At 41.4% G+C, this 26634-nt stretch overlaps 1 pseudogene; it reads left to right on the forward strand.

Annotated features, from left to right (window-relative positions):
* Nucleotides 1–2983: 2983 nt before the first annotated feature.
* LOC148022369 (uncharacterized) lies at nt 2984–26004 on the forward strand (annotated as a pseudogene).
* The last annotated feature ends 630 nt before the right edge of the window (nt 26005–26634 follow it).

The raw sequence follows: 26634 nt of genomic DNA on the forward strand, positions 1-26634 counted from the left end.
TTTCATATTTAAGAGAGAATGCAACATGGAAAATCGAGAATAAACAAAATCAAACACTTTGTTCAATTATTTTCCATGAAACAAAAGAACCGCTCACTTACGCATAGAAACCGCGATTTCGAGGCTCGTATCTCATAGATGTGAGGCTGCTGACACACTCACTTAGACCGATCTATACCCTCCATTACTCCAACATCATCATTTTCTCTGGATTCGTCATCACAACCCTCCCCCTTCTCTCTTAAATTGATGCATATAAACAATTGTAAAGAGGAGAAAGGAAATAAATACTAGAAAAGCAAATTTTGAAATCCTCCATTAAAATCAGCAAGATCACAGTCATCTCCTCTCTCTCTCTCTCTCTCTCTCTCTCTCTAGAATGATCACGAATGAAAGCGGTATCGATGAGATTTTGAGAGACTGCAAAAAAGATTTGCACCCCCCTTGTTCATCAATTTTTTATTAGTTTGAGGCTTTGTTTATTAAGCCTAAGGTTATAACTCTTTAAAATAATTGGTTCAGCTTTTTGTGTTCATACTGTCCCGCAAGTGGATATTTCTATTTTGGGTGGAAAAATGGACTCGGATTTGAGATCTATTTGGACAACTGGCTCCGTGACATCGAAAACTATCAACTTGGCCTTTGTCGCGCACTTTCTAGCTCCCAGATCTAGTAGTTGCTTTATAACACCAAACCTTGCAAGGATTAAATGGGGAGTCAAATGACCTCCAATTGATGAACCAATACTTGTGTTGGATTCCTGACATCAATATGCATCAAATAAGAAACCTATAAGGAAGAACAATAGACCGATGCCATGTGGTTACATGTTCAATGAGGAAAGGAAAAGCAAGAAAATGACGTCTATATAAGTATCATATATATGCTTACGAGATACTTACTCATGATCCTAAAAGGTTTTTTGAGGATCAAAATTGATCCACTAAAATAGTATAAGTTTCCATTATTAAGTTCTAATAACTTAATCAAAAATTTGGGTGGATCTAAACACATGCAATGACTTATCTTGAGTGGTACAAATCATCCAAACCTAAAAGTATAAAAATGCAATACATTTTTCAAAAAATGGCATTCACAACTATTTTGAGAGGTTTACCCACACTGGTTTGTTGATCATGTATATTCACTTTGATTCAAGTACTTGGATGACCCTATTCATAGTTTGTATGTGAAATCTATGGTTGAAACAACTTGCATCTAAGCTTAGGATAGGACTGATGTATTAAAGAACCTATAACAATTACATGGTCTTCTTGGATGTATATTGTCCTAAAGATCAAGGAAAGGTTTTGTGAGGTCTTAAGGAGCTAATATCGGCTTTATGCATGATAATCTAATATATGTGGGTTGTATTGGTATTGGACTATTCTATGCTTGTTCGGGACTTCATTTTAGGGTACAAATACAATGTTTTATGCTTTATTCTTGTATGGCAAACATGAATCTTTTGGGTTGATTAAATTGAATATCTTTTGAGCCATAGTCTTAGAAATTGGGATTAATTGGGTCATAGTCCTAGTAATTGGGATTTCACTTAGCCATAGTCTCAGTGATATCATCTGAAACTGGATGTAGATATTGTATAGGGATTCAACAAAAGCTTCTTTATGAAAAATATGATTTACATTTAGGTTTCTTCTATTTCTTATGAATATGTTGGATTTTCCCTTGGAGCCCCAAGAGGAACACCAAGGAAAAGGGGATTCTACTGCAAGAAAATCTATCTTGTAACATCAACAAGCTTTTATTTCATTATTTTGATCATCAAAACAAAGAAAACAACAATTCTTCACGCAGCATCATAGTAGATATCTCCCACGGATTTGATAAAATCAACCATAATCTTCAACATCTTCATATAATCCTTCAATAAAACAAAGAACATAAAGGAATATGCCATTTTTGAATGGAAATCAATCACATAGTATTCATCTTCAATGTCTTTATAGTTCTTTCTCTCAATCTCTCATACATAGTTACACTATTTTGATAGAATTGACTATCTTTGGCTCTCTCTCTCTCTCTCTCTCTCTCTCTCTCTCTCTCTCTCTCTCTCTCTCTCTCTCTCTCTCTCTCTCTCTCTCTCTCTCTCTCTCTCTCTCTCTCTCTCTCTCTCTCTCTCTCTCTCTCTCTCTCTCTCTCTCAGATTGCACACAGACGAGCATGCATGACACAGATACTCCAAGCACGTAGAGAAGGCTGTAAGGCCTTCTATCGAGATGGCCGGATTTTTATAGATGGACGCCCCACCAAATAGGGGGGCGGGGCCTATGAGACGAGGCAGAGGACTGTACAGGAGACCCTGATACGTGTGGCAGTTTGGAACTGCAACGGCTCCCTATGGTCACGACCGGACAGACTTGAGGAGATTTTACCCGACCATGATGTTATATGCCTCACAGAGACACATGAGAGCCCAGAGAGAGGGCTCCCACGCATTACAGGATTTGAGTGGGTATCTGCATACCGGGCTACTACTAGGCAGAGCACATCTAGGGGCTCAGGAGGGGTGGCAGTTCTATTCCGTCAGGGGATACAGAGACATATCCAGTTAGTGAGACGAGATGAGGAGGCCAGTTACATATGGATCAAAGTGCAGATATCAGATGAGAGATGGATCTATATGGCAGTATGCTACTTTTCACCACGAGGGTCCAGATATGCTACTACGCAGGGTGATATTCAGGCCAGAGATTCCCCCTTGCCTTATTCACAGCTCTCAGAGGACATTATTCTGTATTCTAGTTTGGGTGAGGTCTTCCTTATAGGGGACTTCAACGGGCGCACACAGAGCCGACAGTGTGAGAGTTTTGATATGGAGCAGCCAGAGATCATGAGAGCATTAGACCCTGAGGAGTTGGGGATCAGTAGGGAGTCAGCAGATACTGGGCCAGATGCCACAGGGTATGGAGGGCATTTACTTGAGCTTGGTAGTAGACATCATCTCGTTATTTATAACGGGATGGCACGATGGCCATATTCAGGAGGTCTTACATGCTTCCCACATGGGGGGGGCGAGAGTACTGTAGATTATCTGCTCGGACCGATCGACGGGATGCATACTATCGAGTCCTTCGGCCTTGGGAGACTTCCACTCGCGTGTCGATCACACCTTTCTCAATTTCTCACTCCTCACCTCATTACCATCACCACCTGCAGATATCATACCCCACATGCATACTACCATACACTTCACTCATGAGCTCTCACATGTTTACTCACAACATTTGGAGGAGCACATCACGTCACTTGATCCATACGCACCCCTTGATACACTGACCACTGATATCACACGCATTCTGCATGATTCTGCTACACTCAGTTTTCCACATCACACATACACGCACCCCCCTCGGACCGGTACCATGCCACAGAACAGGTGGTATGATGATGAATGCAGAGATCTACGTCGACAGCTACGCGATTTGGAGACCAGAGGAGAGATCACACACAGACAGGCGCAGAGACGCACGCACCGCTTGACCCGTCGTAAAAAGCGAGAATGGGAGGAGGAGAGATATTGGGATATATACCACTTTCTTATGAGCAGAGATTGTGCAGAGGCATGGAGGCAGATCAGAGAACCACGCTCACCCACACCGATACATGACCCTGTAGTATGGCATGGATACGCACAGAGTTTATATCATGTACCTGCACAGCCGTTGATACCCACACCATGTACATCGAGACCAGGTATTTCATCCTTTTTCACCACTAGTATGGTGAAACATGCTACCTCACGGTTACAGCATGGCCGCGCTCGAGACCAGTTTGATCTTCAGGCAGAGCATATTATATATGGCAGAGACACATTGGCTCCACTCATTGCTCACCTCTTCAACCGTGCATTGTCTGAGGTGTTCCCTGACTCGTGGACAGAGCACACCATTGTACCTATCCACAAGACAGGGGATCCTATGGATCCTAACACATATAGAACCATCATGATTGGGCCAGTTTTGTCCAAACTTTATGGCATGGTGATGGAGGAGGAGCTCAGCACGCTGGCAGAGAGAGAGTGCATGCGCACACCCGGACATGCAGGGTTCAGACGGGCATTTTCTACCATAGATCACATCTTCACTCTCAGTTGTCTGATTGACCAGACACAAGTGAAGAAACAGAGATTGTATTGTTGCTTTTGTGGATTTCCGCAAAGCCTTTGACACGGTTCCGAGAGAGAGGCTTTTCAGACGCCTACTTGATCTAGGGGTGGATGATGACATGATGTGGGGTATTTATGCACTATATGAGCGGGTTACTAGCAGAGTCAGATGTCCGGGATGTATATCAGATCCCCTTGTGAGCACCATTGGTGTGAAGCAAGGATGCCCACTCTCACAGACTCTATTTGGGCTATACATTGATGAGATAGCAGAGTTTATTCAACAGCGAGCCGGTGGAGATATAGATCTCAGTGGAGCCACAGTTCATATCTTACTATATGCAGATGACATTGTGTTGGTCTCAGACTCAGCTCAGGGATTACAACAGCATTTATTAGCATTGGATGATTTTTGCATACAGAGAGGCATGACAATGAACCTTGGTAAAACCAAGGTTCTTATATTCCATACATCAGCTCAGATACGCAGACAGAGTATTTTCATGGCAGCAGGAGGGAGTATTGAGGTCACTGGATCATATATATATTTGGGAGTCACCTTTACAGTAGCTTCAGGGACTTTCTCGATGACACAGGCAGCTCTTGACCGCCTCACTAGAGGATACTCAGCATTGGCTCTTATGGAGCGACAGTGTCATCAGGCACATTTCCAGGAGCCCCGCACCAAGGGGTGGCTCTTTGATACTCTAGTCACTCCAGCACTGATGTATGGAGCAGCTATATGGGGGCCAGGCCTTGCCGATTATGTATGGACATTGATGGAGAGACCTCAGGTGATCATGATATCTAGATTGATTCGCAGCAAGGCCTCAGTCCCACATGACATTGTGCGAGCAGAGCTTGCCACACCGCCCATGCTAGTTGAGGCATTATTTCAGACAGTCTGCTTCCTACACAGATTTCAGGATATGGACAGAGATCGCATTGCATATAGAGCATATATGGCATCTCAGGAGATGGCTCGAGTGGAGGATACCACATCATGGTATGCACAGACTAGAGCTTGGCTTGACAGACATGGGCTGGACATTGATAGACTCCCACCTCTTCTATATGATACTCAGGCTCCCACTTACACCCTCTCTCTCTCTGAGAGGAACAGAGTCATCAGACAGGAGATATGGCATATTTATATACAGAGGACATGGATCAGCCCTGCACATCCACTGCCATCGAAGATGGCACATTATTATACACAGTTCTTGAGGATATCAGAGCAGGGATTTATAGAGATTCCGAGATATATGTAGATCTATATGCCACATCGATTGAGAGTTCTTATTGGACAGCTCAGGGTATCATCACATCAGCTCTTATGATTGAGAGTGGCAGAGCCAGTGGCATCCCGCGGGAGGAGAGGATATGCCCCCTTTGCAGATCAGAGGTGGAGAGTGAGGAGCATTTTGTTCTCAGATGCCCGGCATACTCAGAGTTGAGATCTAGATACACATTGAGCATCTCACTTCAGGGATGTATGACTGATATGGATGAGAGATCATTTGGCCGTTTTCTGGGAGAGGCATGGCACATCAAAGAGTAGAGCACACAGCGGGTCCCAGTTAGAGAGGGGCCCACCCAGACGACTATTACACAGTTCTTTTAGACAGACAGAGTGAGAGCTACTGTACCAGCCTCCAGCCAGACCTCCGGGCTCACGCTACAGCAGGCTGAGGACCAGCATACCTGACGCTGCACGAGGATCCGTGGGTTTCGGACCCCACAACCACACCGACAGGAGATCCGGAGGATTCTTGATCTACATCGACAGCAAACTGAGATCCGACGATACTCGACACATTGGATCTTAGATCTCCAGTTTGCTCTTTCTCCACCGCCGATGTACCACATCCTACATCTAGGAGGGATCACCTGCTATTAGCGACTTCGACGACTGCTACTACATCCCAGGATAGTATATCTCCCTGCATCTGTTACATATACACATCGCACCACTTTATCACAGCTGACAGTTGTTCCCCTATCACAGCCGACATTTGTTCCCCTTTTGTAGCCATTATCTGGAGTACCAGAGCTACATACGCACATACACATACATGACACTTATCACACTCACAGCACCGTATTTTCAGTTTCCAGTTTTTAGCTTTTCATTCAGCACTTTTATTTTGGATAGCTGAACCTCATCAGTTGTATCACAGTTTGTCTCATAGGCCAGTTTTGGTCTTTAGAAGACGTTAATATAACTTTCTTTCTCTCTCTCTCTCTCTCTCTCTCTCTCTCTCTCTCTCTCTCTCTCTCTCTCTCTCTCACACACACAATAGTACATCATATCCTCACTACAATACTCTTATAATAACTCTCAATAATCCTTCTTAGGTCGTGGATGCACCTCCTAAGAGGTATGTCTAATATGAAGAGGCACCAGAGCCACTACAGTGTCTCTTCACAGCTCACTACTATCACTGTCACTCAGTCTTCAGCAGCTGCTTCTTCCATTTGTTTTAGCTCTTTTGAACTTAGATTCATCCTTTCCAAAAGTTAAAAAACTTTCCCAAAGTCACACATACTTTCTACATAACACTTACAGAAGGTCTACAGAACAGTACAGTACAGTACCAGAGCAGTTATAGAGCAGAGATAGAGCAGAGATAAAGGCTCTATAGAAGGTTTACAGAAGGTCATCAGAACCTCATAACTCATACTAAAACCATTCCAAACTATCAAAAACTATTCAATAAACTTTCAAAAGGTTTCAATCTTCATCAATCATCAATCCATGCTTCACACAAAAGAAAATCAGAACAAAATCGAAGCTATACAGAAGGTATACAGAACCAATCAAAACCTCAACAGAACCTATTAGAACATCATAGAGCTTCATATCTCCACTGAGAATCATCGTGAACTTCCAAAACATAATCAATATCATTCAAAACACTCTCAAACACTTCCATTATCAACTATACATCACTCTAAATCCATAAAAAATCAATCATTCAGTCCTCAAAAACAACAAAAATCAGTCAAAATTTTAGTCTTTTTCCACTCTCAACATATCCCCACACTTAGAAAGGAAGCATCCTTGCGACCTAAGGAAAAGAAGAATATAAGTTCACTAAAGAGCTCAATTTTATCTTCCGTAGGATCTTCAATAATCTTGCCAAACCACGACCCCAACTTATAACCTGTATCTGATAGAAAATACTACTAAAGGAAAACTCCATTATTCATTAACTCATCTGATAATCATTTAAAAGCCATAACAATTTTGTAAAGGATATAAGAGGTTCTTCTTCAGCTTTCCACCATAGACGTTCCATCCATCATCACCATCAATAGTTTGAAAAGAGCTCTCAAACAAATTATTCTCAATTAGCATGAACTCATCACATACAATTATTACAACACACAAAAACACTAAACACAACCATCTGAATGACACCTCCAAAAAGAGAGATATATATCATTAAGAATCGTCCAAAATACATTACGAAGGCATCAATGAAGGTGATCCCTTTTGAAGGCTTGGTGGTTTCGAAAACGATCCATGGAGAATGACTCATCCACAAATATCTTGGGAGGATTTTGAAAGAACTGCAGGCAGCACATCCTTTCTAGCAAAACAAGGTATCTGCTAGGTAGACATAGGGCATGAAAATCTAGGACATCCAATTGTTGGGAATCAATGTTCACATTGACATTCATACAAAGCTTTGGAATGGCCTTTTGATCATTATGGGAATGCCTATGCATGTATGCTAGATACCAAGAAAAATGAGCTGTCAATCTCACTGAAGGATCTAGAGATTGTGAATATTGGTGAGCAAAATGAAGGTAATTCTAGTATACTTGACTGGCAGTACTCCAGTCCCCTAGAATTAATGGCCAGTTTTTCTGGGGTCCTGTGAGAGAATCAGTCGAGCTCCATCCTCTTCTTCTTAGAATCTGTTGATCAAATCCATCATATTCACTAACCAACTGAGGGGGTTGAGAAATAGAAGTGGCAGGAGATGGAAGTGGAATAAGTAAAAGAGGATGAAGAGATGGGTAGGCAAAGTCATAAAAGGAGGAATAAGATAAAGAATGAGTGGCTGAAAATTTAAGTGAATCAATTAGAAAAGGTGTCAATTGATAAACAGGAAAAGTAGAAGGTATATGGATAGATGGTGAAGGACATTGTGGAGAAGGGAAAAAAACTCTATCTTCGATAAAAGAACAATAGGTAAATATAGGAATTTGAGGAAAATCTTGAGGTTGGAAAAGAAGAGGTAAGATAGCTGCTAAGTTGGTTTGATAAAGGGAAAGATAAGTATCATAGCGCGAGCCATTTGTTGGTAGTACAATAGGCTAGGAATAGAGTGATCTAAGATAGATCTTCTCTGGTAGGCATAAAAAAAGGATGAATCAAATGGATGGTTTTTGAAAAGATAAGCTAAGAGATCCACCCTCAGTTGATTAGTGCTATGCACATAAGTAGAAGCTGTATTCTAAAGTTGATTCAGGACCACAGAATCAATCATTGAATGCTATGAATTGTCAGGGCAAGTAGTCACTTTTGAGAATAACACTGGAACATGTCTGCTATCCGCAACTCCAAATAGTTGACATACAAAACAGCTTGCAAAACTACATCTCCCACATACCAGGCCAGATCTACATCATCTGAAATCAACAGTTCTCCTCGTAGATACATGTAAGACAACAACATGGTATCCATCGTCACTGAATCTTCAAAAACCATACGGACCACTTCTGTCACCAGCAAATCAGAAGACCAAGCCCCACTCCAACCATCCTCTGGAAGAGGAAGATCCATCGTTGAAAGCTTCATACAGAATACCAACTTTTGCACAACTGATAGCGAACAAAGAAAGAATGGTCCGGAGGAACATACTCTTGAAAGTGCTCAAATGTAGACCATAACAAATCCATCCTAGACTGCAATCTTTCCACTTTATCTTGAAACAATGGGCACAATGTGGCCTGTCTCTAGAGAACTGCCAAGTCCTGCTTAGAGATAGAAGGAATAATAGAAACATTGGGGCTTGGAGGAACGGACCGTGACTGCGTTTGTTGGTCTTGCAACTGCTTAATCTTGGAAGCTTGTGATTCTACTGTATTATGAGCAGTCTGTAAGGCGGACAATTTTGCATCTAAAAGAGTCTGAAACTCTTGAGCTTCTTTGGACACTTTCTCTTTCTCTTCCGAGACTCCAGTGACCTCTGACTGAGCTTCTGTTAACTAAATATTCAAAGAAGATATTTCTTCTTGCTGGGTCTCAATCATTTGGGTCTCCATCTGCTTAAACAGATCTGCAAGTGTGTCTTTAGCAGAGGCTAACTCTGAGGTTTCCTTATGCAACTGGTCTTTGGACTGCATCAGTTCTTCATAGAAAGAAGCATACAACAAGCTGTCACTAAAAGTTCAATCGAACTCTGGATGTCATTACAAAGGAATGAAATGGCATCTCCTGATACTAAACTATTCGGTGAAGAGACTGATATTTTCAAAGAACCCTCTCTATATACCCTGAATAAATTATTACATGTGAGGTAAGCAGGAAGGTCACTGCCAGAGGTAGCAGGAATTGTGACTAAAGGAATGATTGAAGGAGTTTTATCTGCCACACGCTTCAAGTGCTTCCGCTGAATGACCAATGGAGGAGAGGAATCAAGATCCTCTATATCAATAGGTTCTAACTCTTCTGAAGGTGGTGGGGAAGGTACCGAATCAGATGGAGGAGGTGGTAGCAAACCCTTCTTAAGACTTGAGTATGTCAAGAAAACATATAAGTAGGGACCATAGGTGACATTTGTGACATTCCCTCTGGTTACTTTGACAATATGTTGGTCCATCTTTGTAAGCAGGTAAGTACTCCAATCAATAGCCACCCCTTTTAACACCATCTTGGAAGCCGTGAAGAGTTCTTTGGACAAATAATGAGATGGTGTTTTGACAAGCATAAACCTGTCTTGGAGGAATTGGCAGACTAACTTCCAAAGAGGATTAGTGATCATGGAAAAAGATACTCCTGAAGTGTTTATCACTTTCTTGACATCCAGAATCTCCTTGGTCTACTTCTGTAATAACAGCTTGAAAATCTCATCATTGGAGAATAATTGTCTAGTTGTAACAAAGGGCTCTCCTTTGTAGGGAAGAGACAAAGCCTTCTTTAAACCTCGGGGTGTCAACACTATGGAAGCACTATGAACCAGGCTTGACTTCTTACTGTATGATGCAAGAAACTCATCACACAGGGATGGATCATCTGAAATCAATGGGAATGAAGCAGCCACGAAAGTCGCAAGTCCTGCTTTCGCTATAGGCTCAAAAGCCAGTAGGGAAGAATAATCCCTACTGATCAACGGGACATGCTGGATAGAAGGAGGAGCATGAGGCGCCATTCAGATGGAAAACACACACACCACAACACAGACAATAAAAAAGAATGCCTGCAAAATAACCAAAGGGCTATCAAAAAGAAATCAATCAAAAGAAGGACACACACACATACATAACTAACCAATTTACCACCCCAAACAACCCACATCCTAGGAAAAACTCGGCATAACCTCTACACATATGTGACCGAAAACTTCATGCGATGCAACAAGCAGCACCTAAAACCCTGTATCAGGCGAGAAAAAACTTCAAACCGCACCTATAATCGTAGCACATTAGCAAACCAGAATACCATAAAAATCTAATCAGGACCTGACCATAACCTTGACCAACAACTTCAGCTAAGAGGATTTTACGTGCCCATCCCACGAAGCGTGTTTATTAAAAAGAGGGGGGGAAAATGTAGTGAGGGGAAATTGTTTTAGTGAGGGGTTCATATTAAGAAATTATTAACAATGGGTGACATTTTATTAGGTTATAAACCTTAATAAGAAAACGGAATTTCCTTTTTAAAATTTTAATTGCAATTTATTAGGGTGAAGCGATGCTTTAACGAAACCTGAACTGCGATTCCCAGACTGGGGTCTCTAAATGTAAATTCATTAATTAGAAATTAATGGTGATGTGGAGCGCTTCTTTGCCAACGCATGCTTTTTTGTAACGGCTCGTTCATTTTTAAATAAAAATTAAGGTGCCTCTGAAGCACACGTAGCGTGTGCAAAGTGAACGATTGGTTGACTTTTAATAATTAGAAACTGTGTGTTCAGTGCAAACGTGTGTGAAAAAGTGGGTGAATATAGTTCATTTTAGCATTTAATTTTGATTAAGGGATAATAAAAATGAATAATACTTTTAAAAAATAAATACCTGGTAGAGGTCTGTATGCAACAGACTGAAGGCGCACGAAGTAGTCCCCAAATGCAAGCTAGTAAAAAAAAACAAACACTACTAATTGGAAAAAATAAAGCACCTTAGTATTTTTGTTTTATTTGGATTTTATTTTTATTTTTTATTTTATTTGTTTGTGGTTTTTTTCCATCTTGGAATTTTAGGTGTGTTTTTATTTTTTATAGTGTTTAGTTTGGTTTGTTTGTTTTTCTTTTAATTCTTTTTCATGTTTTTTAAAATAATTAAATTGAGATATAGGACACATGAATATATTGTGAAGTATAAGGGTGAAATTTCAACAATCCAACAAATGTCAGCAATGTGTTTGAATTTATCCATGATTTTTCAATTGATTTTTGGAATTTAAAATGAATTTTCATGAGGTGAAGTATTAAAATTAGGGTTTTTGCTTCAAATAATATTTTAGCCATTTATGGAAGCATTTTCAATTGAGAAATTATTGGCAAAAGGGGCAAGGGAGTTTGTGAAATTTTTTGAATTTTTTTTGAATTTTTAATGATTTTTACTCATTTTACATGTATTTTTGAAGGAATTTTTAAATTTTTAATTTTTTGATAATTTATTTTCTTGAATTTTCACTTTAAATTTTTCCAAATGATTTCAACAATATTGGAAAATTTTGAGATTTTTTTTTAATTTGAAATAAATTTTAAGTGTTTTATATTTATTTTTATGTGTTTTTATGTATTTTGCAAGTTTGGAAATTAAAGGCGGTACCCGAGCTGCGTGTGAACAACAGAGGATGACTGCATCTGAACAGCTGACTGCAACACACCACCGCACGAACAAACCAGAAGCGTGTCCTCGCGCGTGAACGCCTGCTAGCCACACCCGTACACCGAGAGCGGCCACACGGTGGGAAAACAACGGAGGAGAAGGGAGAAGGGGCAGAAACAAGGGCTGTAAGGGAGTAACCTATGCGAATTAGGTGACGGAGTATGAAAATTACGTTAGCTTAGTGTGGGAAAGTCAATTAAGTTAGTTTAGTTTGTTAAATCAATTAAGTTAGTTAGGTTAGTTTAGTTTGTTAAGGTAGGTGAGTTAGGTTAGTTTGTTTAAGAATGTTAGTTAGGTTAGTCTATGTAAGTGATGTTACTTAGGTTAGTCTGGTTAAGTGATGTTAGAAGAGGTTAGAACTAACCATGGGGGGAAGGGGAAGGCTGACGATGGCGGAGGAGGAGGAGGAGGGGGCGGCGCAACGGGCTGAGGAGAGAAGCGAGGAGGGAGACGAACAATGGGCGAGGCGGGCGGTCGATGGCAACGGCCGAGGGCAGTGACCGAGGTGGGCGACAGGGGCAACGGCTACGGCGGTGGGCGGCGCGGAGGAGAGGAGGGAGGAGGAAGAGGGGGAGAAGATAGCTGGCGTAAGGGAGAGGGGAGAAGGCGACTAGCGACGAGGGAGAGGAAGACGGCTGCGATGAGGGAGAGGAAGACGGCTCCGACGAGGGAGAGGAAGACGGAGGACGCGCGGAAGCAGGTAAGCAGTTGTTTGTTTTTTGTTTTTTTTTAAAATTTAATTTTTATTTTTCGATGTTGTTTGATTAAGTTAATTTGTGTTTTTTTTTTGTGTTTGGAAAAAAGAAAGTTTGTGGGTTTTATGATTAGTTTTTTCTTTTCTTTTCTTTTCTTTTTTTTTCGTTTAGGGATTGGATTGGGGTATTTGTTGGTTTTTATTCTTGGTGTTTTTTTTTCTGCTTTGCCCTTTTTTTTTTCGTGTGTGTATTGTTGTTTTTGGTTTTTATTGATTATTCCTATTATTATGTGTTTTTTTTGTTTTTTTAAATAAAATTTAATGTGGGTTGGTTGGTTGTTATCTGGGTTTAATTTGTGGGGTTTTTTTTCTTTTTTGAAAAATAATAAATTGGGTATGGGTATGCAAAAGGAACACACCCCCCGCCCCGCGCATGCGGTTGTTATGTGGGTTTAATTTGTGGGGTTTTCTGTCTTTTTTTTTATAAAAAAATTTTGGGTATGGATATGCAAAAGGAACGCACCCCCCGTCCCGCCCGCATGCGCGGGGCAGGGGTAAAAAAAATTTGCAATGATGGAATCAAACGGCATAGGGACAGCAATGCACGAACCACAGACGCCACAAGGGCGTCCTGAGGCGTGTAAAACCAAAAACAGGCATGTTCACGCGCGACACGAGAAACGCGGTCATATAGTAAAAAGGAAGAAAAATTAATAAAACCCAAACCGTTCCTCGGATTGAAAAATCGTAAAAAGAAAAAATGTGTCTCGAGACAAGGGAAAAATGATGGAAAAATGTAACACCGGGTCCGGGGCAAAATCAGAGTGTTCACATGGAAAAAACGCAAAAAACAAGCCCAAAAACACATACGTATATTAATATCAGAAAATCTGTGCATCGGAACGAAGTGTGGAAAGAAGAGAAATTGTGCATAACAATGTGTCCAACAACTTTATCACGGCAAAACATAGTTCCAAGCAAGATAGGACGTGTTCACATGGAAAAAACCCAAAAATGGGCCCGAAAATAGACTCGAAAATTAGTATGGGAAGAACCGTGCACCGGAATAGAGGACAGTAAAAATAAAAAATGTCATAAAGAAAGGGATTCACAGGGCTGGCATATCAAAACTCAGTTGGAAGGGAATTAGGAGGGGTTCACATGGAAAAAACACGAAAAACATATCTGAAAACACTCATAAAATTTAATAACTAAAAATCCGGCAGTCTCGGAAGAGGGAGGAGGAAAAAGGAAAAAGTGGGAAAAAGGTTGGTAGGATACGGTTGTTAAATCAAACTGGAATTTTGATGCAAATAGGGCAAGTCCACATGGAAAAATGTAAAAAATAAGCACGAAAATGGCCCAAAAACCCGCAAAAATTAATAACAGATGAATCGTGCATCAAATTTACATGAAGTAAAAAGAAAAAATATCAAGAGGAATGGTGAGGGCGGGGTTGGTAGATCAGATCTGAGTTCTGAAGCAAGGAAGGCGCGTTCATATGGAAAACCGTTCAATTTACGAGAATTGCTTCAAAAATTAATAACTTTAGAACCGTCTATCAGAACAGGGGTTGATAAAAAGGAAAAATGGGCAGTTCAAAGGGACGAACAGCACTATAAGATTGGATTGGGATTCCGGTGAATGTAGGGTGCGTTCACATGAAAGAGTGTGAAAACAAAGAATAAAGACAAACGGTCAAGGAACAACCCCAGGGACAGGGTTAAATAGAATGGAGGAGTGGAGAAGGGACCCCATCAGGGTAAAATGAAGTCACGGTGTGGATGCATGATCATAACAGGGTATATGCATGGGGGTATGCATCATAGATGCGCCGAGACGCGTCCCCATACTTAGAACCTTAGCAGGAAGGGTAAACCGAACATCAAGGACCTAGTACCACACATCAGACCCACCAGAACGTCCCCACACTTAAGACGTAATCGTCACTGAGAAACAAAAGGTGTAGGATTAGAAAACTTAGCCCATATTGTCGAGGAGGAATGTCGACTATCGAGGTTGCGTCTTGTATCGTTGTCGGTTGCAGGAGGTACCAAGGTGTTTGCACAGCATGCATCCTTCATCTGTCATGGCAGGGACCACGCAGCAGCACCCAAGGAGGTAACTGGTTGAAGGAATCGCAAGAAATTCGTCGATGACGAGGGATATTGCACTCAACTCACGATCACTCAAATGGAATAAAAGAACAGTCACTCGCCCCATTACTAACATCATTCAAGTGAATAATGATAGAACCCATATCTCACACCCAATTTAGGAATTGACAAGGGGGTGGTGTTGGAGAGTATTCCAGGATGCACAATTGATGGTACATCAATGCGTCCAACCCGTATGGCATAGGTGTAAGTAGGAAGGCCAGGGAGCCTTGCAGTGCAGTGTACAGAACAGAATGACGAGTCCTATGCTGATGGCAGAAACCCATCCTGTGGGTACAGAGGGAAACGAAAATGTACCTGACTCCAATTGTCGTAACGTCCCTCAATCCTCACCTCTCAATAATTGATTGAAGAAACGCCCGTCACACTCAGCCCACCCTCTGTTTCATGCTCTGTTGAAAGATACAGAGGGCAGCCCATTCTTGAAACCCATTAATGTAATCCTCACTGTCACTTGTGTAGAGGTTGTATGCCTTGTGCGCTTTGATGGTGCAACTGTGCATCCTACCCTGTGCCGGCATACGGTGCAAGAAGAAAGGCCAGGGAGACTTATGATGCAGTGCACAGGAACAAATCGTGCTTTGTGCATTGACACTCCATTCACACATCTCACCTCTCATTTGATTTGAAGGGAAAAACTGGTCACTCACCCCACCCTCAATCTCACGCTCTGATAGATACAGAGGGCAACCCATACTCACATCCCCATCCTATTAGGATGAAAGCTCGCATCACTCAAGGGGTTGGTAATGAAGATCGTGTCGGCTGTGTTGTCATCAGGATCTTGAGGAGGAGGCGTACCCAGGGAGGCAGCCTACAAATCTCATATTTCAATAATTTGTAAGACAGGTCATCTGTTAAGAAGGGCAGACTGACTGATATTGCAAAGACAGCGCACCAAGGGAGGTGGCTTCAAATTACTTGCTGAAAAGGTTCTGCTAGTGAGTCAGCTATCTTGAATTGCAGGGTGTTACCACCTTTTCCATAGTCAGCTTCCCGTCCAAGGGTGTTTCCACCTTTTCTTGGAATGAGGCCTATTATAACAGGGAATTTCTTCATTTTCTCCCATAATAGTTTTGTTGTTTTTTTCTTCTTATTCTTTTTGTTAAGAAGAGAATGGTAGAAATACCATATGTCAGGACCAACCTTACCACCGTTGTTGGATCAGATGAGAAGAGAAGAAGGTCGGGTTGAGATGTATCTGTGAGGAGCTAGCAGAACGAGACCGCCTCATGAGGAGAATCATAAGGGCTATCAAAAGCACGACGAGAAGGATAGTACGATGCCCAAAAGGAGAAGGGTAGGTCAACTGTGATTACCAAGATCCCAAGGGAGGGAAGTACTTTTTCAGACGATAGCCATTGATCAGGAAAGCATCATTAAAGGCATCAACGGTCTGCACCTGAACAGAGCCGTTAGGATTGACAGCAAGTACATTGTACGAGCCCATCCACCGTTATTGAAGCTTGCTGGGAAACTTGCCAAATCTCGAATCATAGGCCAAGACAAGATCACCTTCTTTGAACTCCTTATGCTTGATGAAACTGTCATGATAGGCCTTGCGTCGCACTTGAGTAGTTTCCATCCACTGTAGGGCCATCCGCCGTATCTCATCCAAGCATTCCAAGTGCAGGAGACGGCGTTGTAGTGACTCATCATCTCCCAAGCGTTCTTTAACTACTACTCGCAAAGAGGGCAATTCCAGTTTAACAAGGAAGACGGCTTCTGTACCATAATCTAGCTAAAAAGAGGTTTGTGTTGTAGCTATCTTATGGGAGGTTATATATGCCCAGAGGGCCTCTGTAAGTCGATCGTCCCAATCGTGACGATATGCGGCAATCGTTCTTGTCAATATCGAGCAAAGGATGCAATTGGTGACTTCAACTTGGCCGTTGGCTCTGGGTAATAGGGAGTGGACTTGCGATGGCGGATCTTATATAGCTATGTCAACTCCTCCATGATTTTGTTAACGAAATAAGTATCTTTGTCACTTACCAGCTCGAGGGGACTGCCAAAACATGTGATAATATTCTCGTACATGAACAGGGCTACGCTGTTACCATCGTCCCGTTTCAGAGCTTTAGCTTCACACCACTTTGTGACATAATCCGTACATACCAAGATGTATAGTTCTACTTCTGTCTGGTAGGTGGATCAATGGGATCCACAAAATCGATTCTCCACTTCTCGAACAGCTTTAGGGGAAGAATAGGTTGCAATGGCATGGCACTTGTTTTGGTGGGTTTCCCCATTCGCTGACAAGTATCACATCTCTTACAGTAATCGTATGCATCCTTGTGGAGGGTTGGCCACCAGTATTCTGCTAATAACAGAGCCTTCCTGGCTGTCGCTTCTCCTACGAAGTGTCCACCACATGGTTCGTCATGGCATGCTTTCAATACTATGCCGATTTCATCCCCTGCAACACATCTTCACAATACTTCATCTTTACTTCTCTTGTACAGTGCACCACCTAGTAAGATGTAGGGGCCTGATTCTAACAGAAGCTTCTTCTTCTCACGGCTTGAGATGCCATGAGGATACTGTTGAGTTACCAGAAGGTTGGCTATGTCTGCATACCAGGGAGTAACTATTTCAACTAGAAACAAGGAAGCATCAGGAAGGTCTGGATCATCCTGTTCCTCTTCTGCTGTTTGAGGGATCTGTGAACGGCCAAGCTTAGTGACCACTTCAAAATCGAACTCTTGGAATAGGAGCAACCATCTCATCAGTCGTCCTTTAACATCTGCTTTGTTCATCAAGAAGGACAAGGCTTCATGATCCACGTAGAACTTGAAATGTGTTGACAATAAATAGTGTTGAAACTTCTCGAGTGCAAACACCATTGCTAAGCATTCAAGCTCTATCACTATGTAGTTCTGTTCCCTATCAGTGACCTTTCGACTTGCATAATAAATTGGTTAATCTAATTTAGAAGGGCCCTTTTGACATAAGACAGCACCTAGCCCTTCAACGGATGCATCTGTGTGCACATGGAACTTCTTCATCTAGTCAGGAGGCTGCAAGATAGTGCTTGTATAAGGCATTGTTTTAGGGTATTAAAGGCCTCTTCACAGTCATCAGTCCAAAGAAAATCCACATCTTTCCTTAGGAGCTTATGCAGAGGGATATCCTTGGTTACAAAATGTGCAGGAAATCTTCTGTAGTAGCCCACATGGCCAAGAAATCCTCTCAATTGGTTGAGGTTTGTTGGTGCTGTCAAGGCAGCAATCTTTTCAATCTTCGCCGGGTCTGTTGCAATCCCTTGTGCAGAGGCAATATGGCCCAAAAGAACTCCTGATGAGACGCCAAAGACACATTTGTCAAGGTTGAGAGAAATCCCATACTCGTAGCATCTGTTAAAGCATTGCTCTAGGTGTCCCCAGTGCTCGCGGATTAAACTATAGACACAAAAGTCATCAAGATACACCTCAATGAAATCATAAAAATGATTCTGGAAGGCAGCCATCATTACTCGTTGGAAGGTGGCAGGAGCATTATAGAGCCCAAATGGCATCACTCTATAGGCATAGGTCCCCCATTCTGTGGTGAAGGTTGTTTTGGATTGGTCCTCTTCTACGATTTGGACTTGGTTATATCCGTCGAATCCATCCAAGAGGGAATACAGCTCATAGCCTGCCACTATGTCCAATAGTTGGTCTGTAAAAGGGATAGGGAAATGATCCTTCTTCATCTTCGAATTGAGCTTTCGAAAGTCGACACATATTCGAAGTTTCTCGTTCTTCTTAGGTACTACCACTGTGGGCGAAACCCATTCAGTGTTAGCCACGAGATAAATGAACTCTGCTTCAAGAAGTTTCAATAATTCGGCTTTCACCAGAGTAGAGTAATTAGGATTCATTCGCCTTTGTCTTTGCCTTATAGGTTTGGCATCCGGCTCTAGGTCAATGTGATGCTGACATAATGTGGGATCAATCCCGTTCAGGTCTTTATATGACTAAGCAAACACGTCTAAGTTCTCTTTTAGTAGGTCTCGTAGGATCACTAATTCTTCTTCTGAAAGATTGAGACCCACTTTCAGGTGACGTTCGGTACCATCAGTATCCAAGAACATCACTTATCTTTCACCTTCCACTTCGCAGATAAATGTCCCACGGATAGCTTCTGGATAGAGGTCTGACTCTTTCAAGGGAGTAGTGTCCTTATCTGATGTTCCACTAGAACCAGTGTCCTCCTTCTAAACAGATGACTCATTCATCTGTTGAGGTTGATGGAAGGGTATCAAAGCTCTGTCTGCTTCTGTTTGAGTGGTGATTTCTTCTGGACTTAGAGATTCATCTTCAGAGGATGCGTCTAAGAATGTCACATAGCACGGACCTTCTAGAGGTCGTGGCTCTGAGAGCTTTGGCTTCTGTTGACAAGGGGGCATCATCATCATCTTTTCTTTGGACTGAATGGTCAGGGCGACAGGAGCCATTGATGAACTTAATTTTTATGATTTTAATCCATTGCTTATACAGATTCTGCATACTTTGTGGTCCATTGGTAAACCCAAATGAAACCATGGTCATTCCATTCAGCACCCTGAGATATTTGGCCTCTGAGGTCTCCGTAGGGACATCAACAAGATTATCCTCTATCAGAGGAAATTCTTCATCTACACTTTCATAACCTGCTTCATTTTCTTCCTCATTATTTTCATCCTCTTCCTTTGGAGGCTATGTCTCTGCTTCTATAGAGGCTCTGTAGGAGAAGAACAGATCTTCTGCCTCAGCATCTGCTTCTGCTTCTATCACAGCTTCTGACTCTGCTTCTGCCTCTGGCTCTGGCTCTGTGTCTGTTGCTGTCTCTGCTCTATCTCTGTGATTGTTACTGCTCTGTATCTGTTCTGCCTCTGCTCTTCTTTGCGACTGTCATGTAGCAGGGAGAGCAGCATATCCATGCTTCTATTTCACTATTAGAGGTGATTTCAGAAGTTAATTCTAGTTGAGGTAGAAGGTATTCTCCCATGGACAAGGATTTTGCTTCCCTTGGTAGTTGGCTTACAGTGCCCACTATTAGGGACTGTGCCTCTGTTTTCTTAGAAGAGATCTGCTTAACAGCCTCTTCATCTCCTGATGTACCATATGTTACCTCGTTGGAGGAGTTAATTATGACTTTAATGGATGTAGATCCATTGCCTTTTTGCGATCCATATAGCTTTAACACCACTTTGTTAGGTCCTCTGCCTAGGGTCAGGGTTCCTTTGAACCAATCCATCCTAGCTCTTGCTTCAAAAAGCTTAGGTCTTCCCAACAGCAGAGGATATGAGGTCCCATAAGAATTTGGTTTGACCACCAGGTATGTCAGTCAATAGTCTCTTCTTGCAAGGGTTGTTTTAACATATGGGAGGATGCCCAACGGTTTCATTCTGCTTTGGTCTGCCAATCTGATAAGCCACTGTATAGGTTGAATTCCTTGTAACCCTAAGTTATTCATTGTCACATCTGTCATTATGTTTACTGATGAGCCTCCATCAATCAATGCATCTGAAATAAAGCATCCTTCTATCCATACACTAATCTCTGGGGTTCTAGGATCTAGGAAGGCGTTAGCCATATCTACTTCCTTTACAGGCTCCAGGGCCTTATTGGTCTTAGTCGCTGTTGAAGGAGTGATCCTTAATCCACGTCTTCTTGTTAAGATGCTTTTCAATTTCTTTTGGCAGCTGGGAGATAGCATCCGTAACTACCGGAATGTTAAGTTTGGTTTAAAAGTGTCTAGGTCTTTTACCAAGTCATAATCTTTGATAGGATCCACAGGCTTCTCCAGTTGGCTAGGGAATGGGGCTACACCCATTTTCATCTTTCATTTTTCTTCTAGTAATTGCAGCATTGGCACTTCCTCTATTTCTAGAGGTTCTTCTGTATCATCTATCTCCTGGGCCTTTGATCCTGTTTTTTGGGACTGTCTCTGTGACTCTCTGTAGCACTACAGCGCTCTGTACTGCACTGTTCTGTCTTGTACTGCTTTGTCCCTCTGTGGCAGGTTGAACTTCACAGTCTTGGAAGGAGAATTATTTTCGTTCTAAACAATTGGTTCCTTTTTCTTAGTGCGCGTAACAGTAGCAACTTCCAACTCTACCAAATTGGAGGCAGACTCTTGTACCTTATGTTGGCTATCAGTGCCATTGGCCTTTACATGGGCTGGACTTGGACAGTCATTTGTAGTGTGGCCTTCTCCTTTGCATCGGCTGCACGAGGGCTTGTAATCCATAGATCATCTAGGGTTTGGACAATTTGGGGAGATATGTCCCTTTTCTCCACACCTGTAACATTCCACCTCTGATCTCTGACCACCGCAAGACTGTCGTCCTCTGTAACTTTGAGAGGCAAACCTCCTTGGACCAAAATTAGGACCAAATTCTCTAGGCTTTGGTCCAATATCTCGTATTGTCATTTTGGAATCTAGCAAGTTGAATCTTGCATTTTCATCCTTCTGTCTTCGTTCGTGCATGTCTTTCAGAGAGCAAATATCCTCTGTATGGTTCTTCCGCAAACAGTAAGAACAGAAGGCCCCATGAATGGTTGGTTTTCGAGTACATTCAGTGACTAAACATCCCGCTTGATGACACTTTCCACACCATGTATTAGAGTGCATCACATCTCTTCCAGCTCCCGTAGGAGCAGATATATTGGCGGTATTCACCTTCAGCATCTGTAGCTGCTCTGTAATCACATCCATAAGCTCTTTCAAAGAGCAAATATCCTCTGTATGGTTCTTCTGCAAACAGTAAGAACAGAAGGCCCTAGGAATGGTTGGTTTTCAAGTACATTCAATGGCTAAATGTCCCTCTTGATGACACTTTTCACACCATGTATTAGAGTGCATCACAACTCTTCCAGCTCCCGTATGAGTGGATATATTGGTGGTATTCACCTTCAACGTTTGTAGCTGCTCTGTAATCACATCCATAAGCTATTTCTTGATACTTGCAACTGAGTTGGATAAGTAGTCCTTCAGATTTTGTAATTACTCCATACACTGGTTGGGTCGATCCAGAAGGTCCTCTGTTCTGGCTCTGATTCAGAGCTCCTGCTGAGACTTGGGGTTGTTGATTCCAATTGGTAGGATTCCACTGTTGTTGAGTCACCATTAGAGGAACTATTTGAGACCACTGTTGCTGTGGTTGAACCATCATTTGAGGCACTGTCGTCTATGGTGACCACAGTGGATTAGGTGCATTATATTGCGGCACTATTTGCATCTAGGGATAGGGATAGGGAATTGTCCCTGGGACTCCATTTGGTGGGTATACCATTCCTGGCATGGGAGGAGGTTTTGACAGCCTTGCTTCAACTTCGTCATACAATCTTGCACCTTCCACTATAGCTTGCAGATTGACTGGTCTTCTCAATTCCACGAACTTGCGAACTTTTGGTCGTAGGCCTCTGAGGAACACTCCTTTCTGGATTCCTTTATCCAAATGATGGTTAGTCCATCGCTTCGGGATGGATTCCATTTGCAAAACATAAGCTTCTGCTCTTTCTCTAGAGGACTAACTTAGGTTTATGAACTCCTCTCGCATCCGCTCTTCAAAACCTTCACGCCTAAATTTAGTGAGGAATGCCAACTTCAGATCGTCCCATGTGCCAAAAGTTCCTACTGCTTGTCTCTCATACCATTGAAACGCCGCACCCTTGAAAGTGGCGGGGAATATTGCTAACCAATGCTCAGGGGTTCTGGCATTGTTAGCCACACATACTACCATAAATTCTGCTACATGAAGATCAGGGTCTTCATTGTACTCTCCCTTAAAAACTGGCAATGGGACTACATTTGTTAGCTTATCATCAATATTTCTAGGATGGATCTGACTAGGAAGGGGACCTTGAGTTACCATGGGAACTTCTGTAAAGAGTGCTTTTAGGGCGTCAAAGGAAGCTTCTGCTGTGAGCTCATTCTCAGCTTTGATTTTTGCCTTCTCCCTTCTCACGTACCTCTGGACTCGTTCTAATGCTTGCCTCTTGATTGCGTCATTCATCAGGGGGTTGGCTCCAACCAGTTGGTCTGTACTCAACAGGATAGTATCAGAGAGGGCTTCAGTCTCTAGGGGATTCTCTGGCCAACATCTCCTCTACTTCCTTCTTTTCAACATCTTTGAATTCGGCTTTCAAACCACTACACAGGGGGAGATATTCCTTTCTGAAAGTATCAAAACTCATTCTTCTTAGGATCGTTGTTGTGCCATTATAATAATGCGAGCTTCTGAGGGTTTCAACAGTGTATGTTGTGAAAAACACTTTGTCTACCAACTTCCAATGGGTTGCTAATTGGGCAAACTTGTCAATGCACCAAGCATCTCACGTATCTTGTTGTTGAGCATCCACGAACAAATTTCAACTCTTTTTCTTCTTGTTTTCGTGAACTTCCATAGACCACAACTCCTGGAGCTTCTTCACGATCTCCCACCACTTGATGATGTCTGGAAACTTTTCAATGAATGCCAAATCTTCCATGGATGGTCATTCTCTCTGTTTCTGCTCTTCAGTTTGTTTCCAAACAATTTTCCACCAAGATGCAAGTTTCTGTTGCTTCAACAGGAAGAGGAAACAGTCCACCACATAGAGTATGCATCATGATGGTGATATGTTTCTGCCATTATGGGATGAACTTCTTGTGGAAAGTGGCTTTGATAATGAGAATCTCCAACTCTTCAGTGGAAAAAGAAACTTTGCAAACATCCATTGAATTCTCCTCTTCTTGGCAATGCCATTTCCTTCATTTTTCAGCCTCTTCTAATGCTTGTTGATGGCAAGTTTTCCCCGGTTGCGCACCAAAAACATGGAGCCCCAAGAGGAACACCAAGGAATAGGGGATTCTACTATAAGAAAATCTATCTTGTAACATCAACAAGCTTTTATTTCATTCTTTTGATCATCAAAACAAAGAAAACAACAATTCTTCACGCAGTATCATAGTAGATATCTCCCATTGATTTGATAAAATCAACCATAATCTTCAACATCTTCATAGAATCCTTCAACAGAATAAAGAACATAAAGGAATACACCATTTTTGAATGAAAATCAATCACATAGTATTCATCTTCAATGTCTTTATAGTTCTCTCTCTCAATCTCTCATATACAGTTACACTGTTTTGATAGAATCGACAATCTCTCTCTCTCTCTCTCTCTCTCTCTCTCTCTCTCTCTCTCTCTCTCTCTCTCTCTCTCTCTCTCTCTCTCTCTCTCTCTCTCTCTCTCTCTCTCTCTCTCTCTCAATAGTACATCATATCCTCACTACAATACTCTCAATAATCCTTCTTAGGTCATGGATGCACCTCCCAAGAGGTATGTCTGATATGAAGAGGCACTAGAGCCACTACAGTGTCTCTTCACAACTCACTACTATCACTGTCACTCAGTCGTCTCTTCAGTCTTCAACAGTTGCTTCTTCTATTTGTTTTAGCTCTTTTTAACTTAGATTCATCCTTTCCAAAATCTAGAAAACTTTTCCAAAGTCACACATACTTTCTACAGAACACTTACAGAAGGTCTATAGAACAGTATAGTACAGTACCAGAGCAGTTACAGAGCAGAGACAAAGGCTCTACAGAAGGTTTACAGAAGGTCATCAAAACCTCATAACTCATACTAAAACCATTCCAAACTATCAAAAACTATTCAATAAACTTTCAAAAGATTTCAATCTTCGTCAACCATCAATCCATGCTTCATACATAAGAAAATCAAAAGAAAATCAGAACAAAACAGAAGCTATAACAAAGGTATACAGAACCTATCAGAACATCATAGAGCTTCATATCTCCACTGAGAATCATCATGAACTTCCAAAACATAATCAATATCATCCAAAACACTCTCAAACACTTCCATTATCAACCATACATCACTCTAAATCCATTAAAAATCAATCATTCAGTCCTCAAAAACAACAAAAATCAATCAAAAATTTAGTCTTTTTCCACTCTCAACATGCCTTTATCTTCTACACTATTTATCATCTCTCCTTTTGCTAGGACCTTTGTGGTTTTAGGTCAGACACAACAAATCTCTTGACATCTTTGGTAAACCCAAAGTGAAAGGTCTATGAAAGAGTTTTGCAGGATGAGAGATGCTATAGGTTCTTTGGATCATGTAAGGTAGTTATTGCAGACCGGGGTAGGGGGTCATATGCAGATGTGATGTAGTTGTATCAAGTAATTATGGAAAATAAACTGGCGATAAAAGTACTTCAAGCAGTCATCTCAATGAATTGAGTCCATATAATAGGGAATTAATATCTAAGTATCTTAGAACCTATTGCATGCATATGAAATTTTATGGTATTTCAAAACATCGTATAATGAAGTATTTTGACCAAATTGTGGTGAGTGAAATTGAGGAGCGTGTTTGAGATATAGAGCTAGAACATCATGCAATCTAGGAAAACTTTGAGCAAGCTCTTAAACAATAGTATTTTATGCATGATTGAGAGCGAAATGTTAATCTAGAGCAAGCCTTTGAAAGGTCTCAAGAATCAAATTTAGCGAAACTATTACAAGCATGAGTTGTAGTTAAAGGTTACATGACTTCAAGAAAACTTGTGAACAATATCAAAGGGGATGGTTTGCAAGGATATAGAAATGACTATGTATGTAGGATGAAGTTGAGGAACTCTTACATGAAATGCACAAGTTATTGTGAAAAGTAACATGACTTGAAGAAGATGCTTGGTAGTCTGAAGATGCAGATGTCTTATCTAGTGAGTTGCATGATGTTGCAAATGTGTTTTCAATAGATGTTTTGCCTAAAGGTGTGGAGGATACATTTCGTTATTAATACAAATAATAGGACAGTAAATATAATTGAGACAATGACAGTGCATGCTGATGATGCTTTGACAATGAGTGCAAATGATATCTTAACAAAGAATGCAAATGATGCTTTGATTGAGGATGCATTTGTGGAGGATTCAAATGTTACTTAATGTGTGTGAGCCAAAGAAAATGCCAAAGAAAATGCTTCTCAAGGTGTTTTCCTAGTACAAAAGATAAAGATATATGTCATGTAGTTGCTTCTTTATGAATGCTTGATACTAGGATCATATGCTTTTATATGCATGATGACAAGGCAAATGTGGATGTATGCTTTTCTATGAATGATGTTGGGAAAATTATGGATATTTTTTATGGACCAAAACCATTTTTTTAAGCTAATAGCAAAAGGGATGTGGAAAGTCTCAATGCTACCATATGAATTGGAAGCTATGGGATACTACAATGTTTTGATAAGGTACTACTACATTTGATCCTGGTGGATCTATATGGTTCTTGGAGTAAGATACAAATGGCTATATGTGATTTGGGTTTCATGAGCTTTCAATGCCCTATGATCTAAGAGGGAGTACTTGGGTTAATTGCATGCTTTTGTGGATGTCAAGTATATGGGTTTCATGAGCTTTCGGTGCCCTATGATCCAATAGGGATGTGGAAAGCCTCAATGCTACCATATCAATTGGAAGCTATGAGACACTACAAAGTTTTGAAAGGGTACTACTATATTTGATCCTAGTGGATCTATATAGTTCTTGGAGCAAGATACAGATGGCTACATGTGA

Source organism: Lygodium microphyllum, chromosome 17 (genome assembly GCF_053477565.2).
Source record: "Lygodium microphyllum isolate KBCC chromosome 17, Lygodium_microphyllum_v1.1.10, whole genome shotgun sequence".
NCBI lineage: Eukaryota > Viridiplantae > Streptophyta > Polypodiopsida > Schizaeales > Lygodiaceae > Lygodium > Lygodium microphyllum.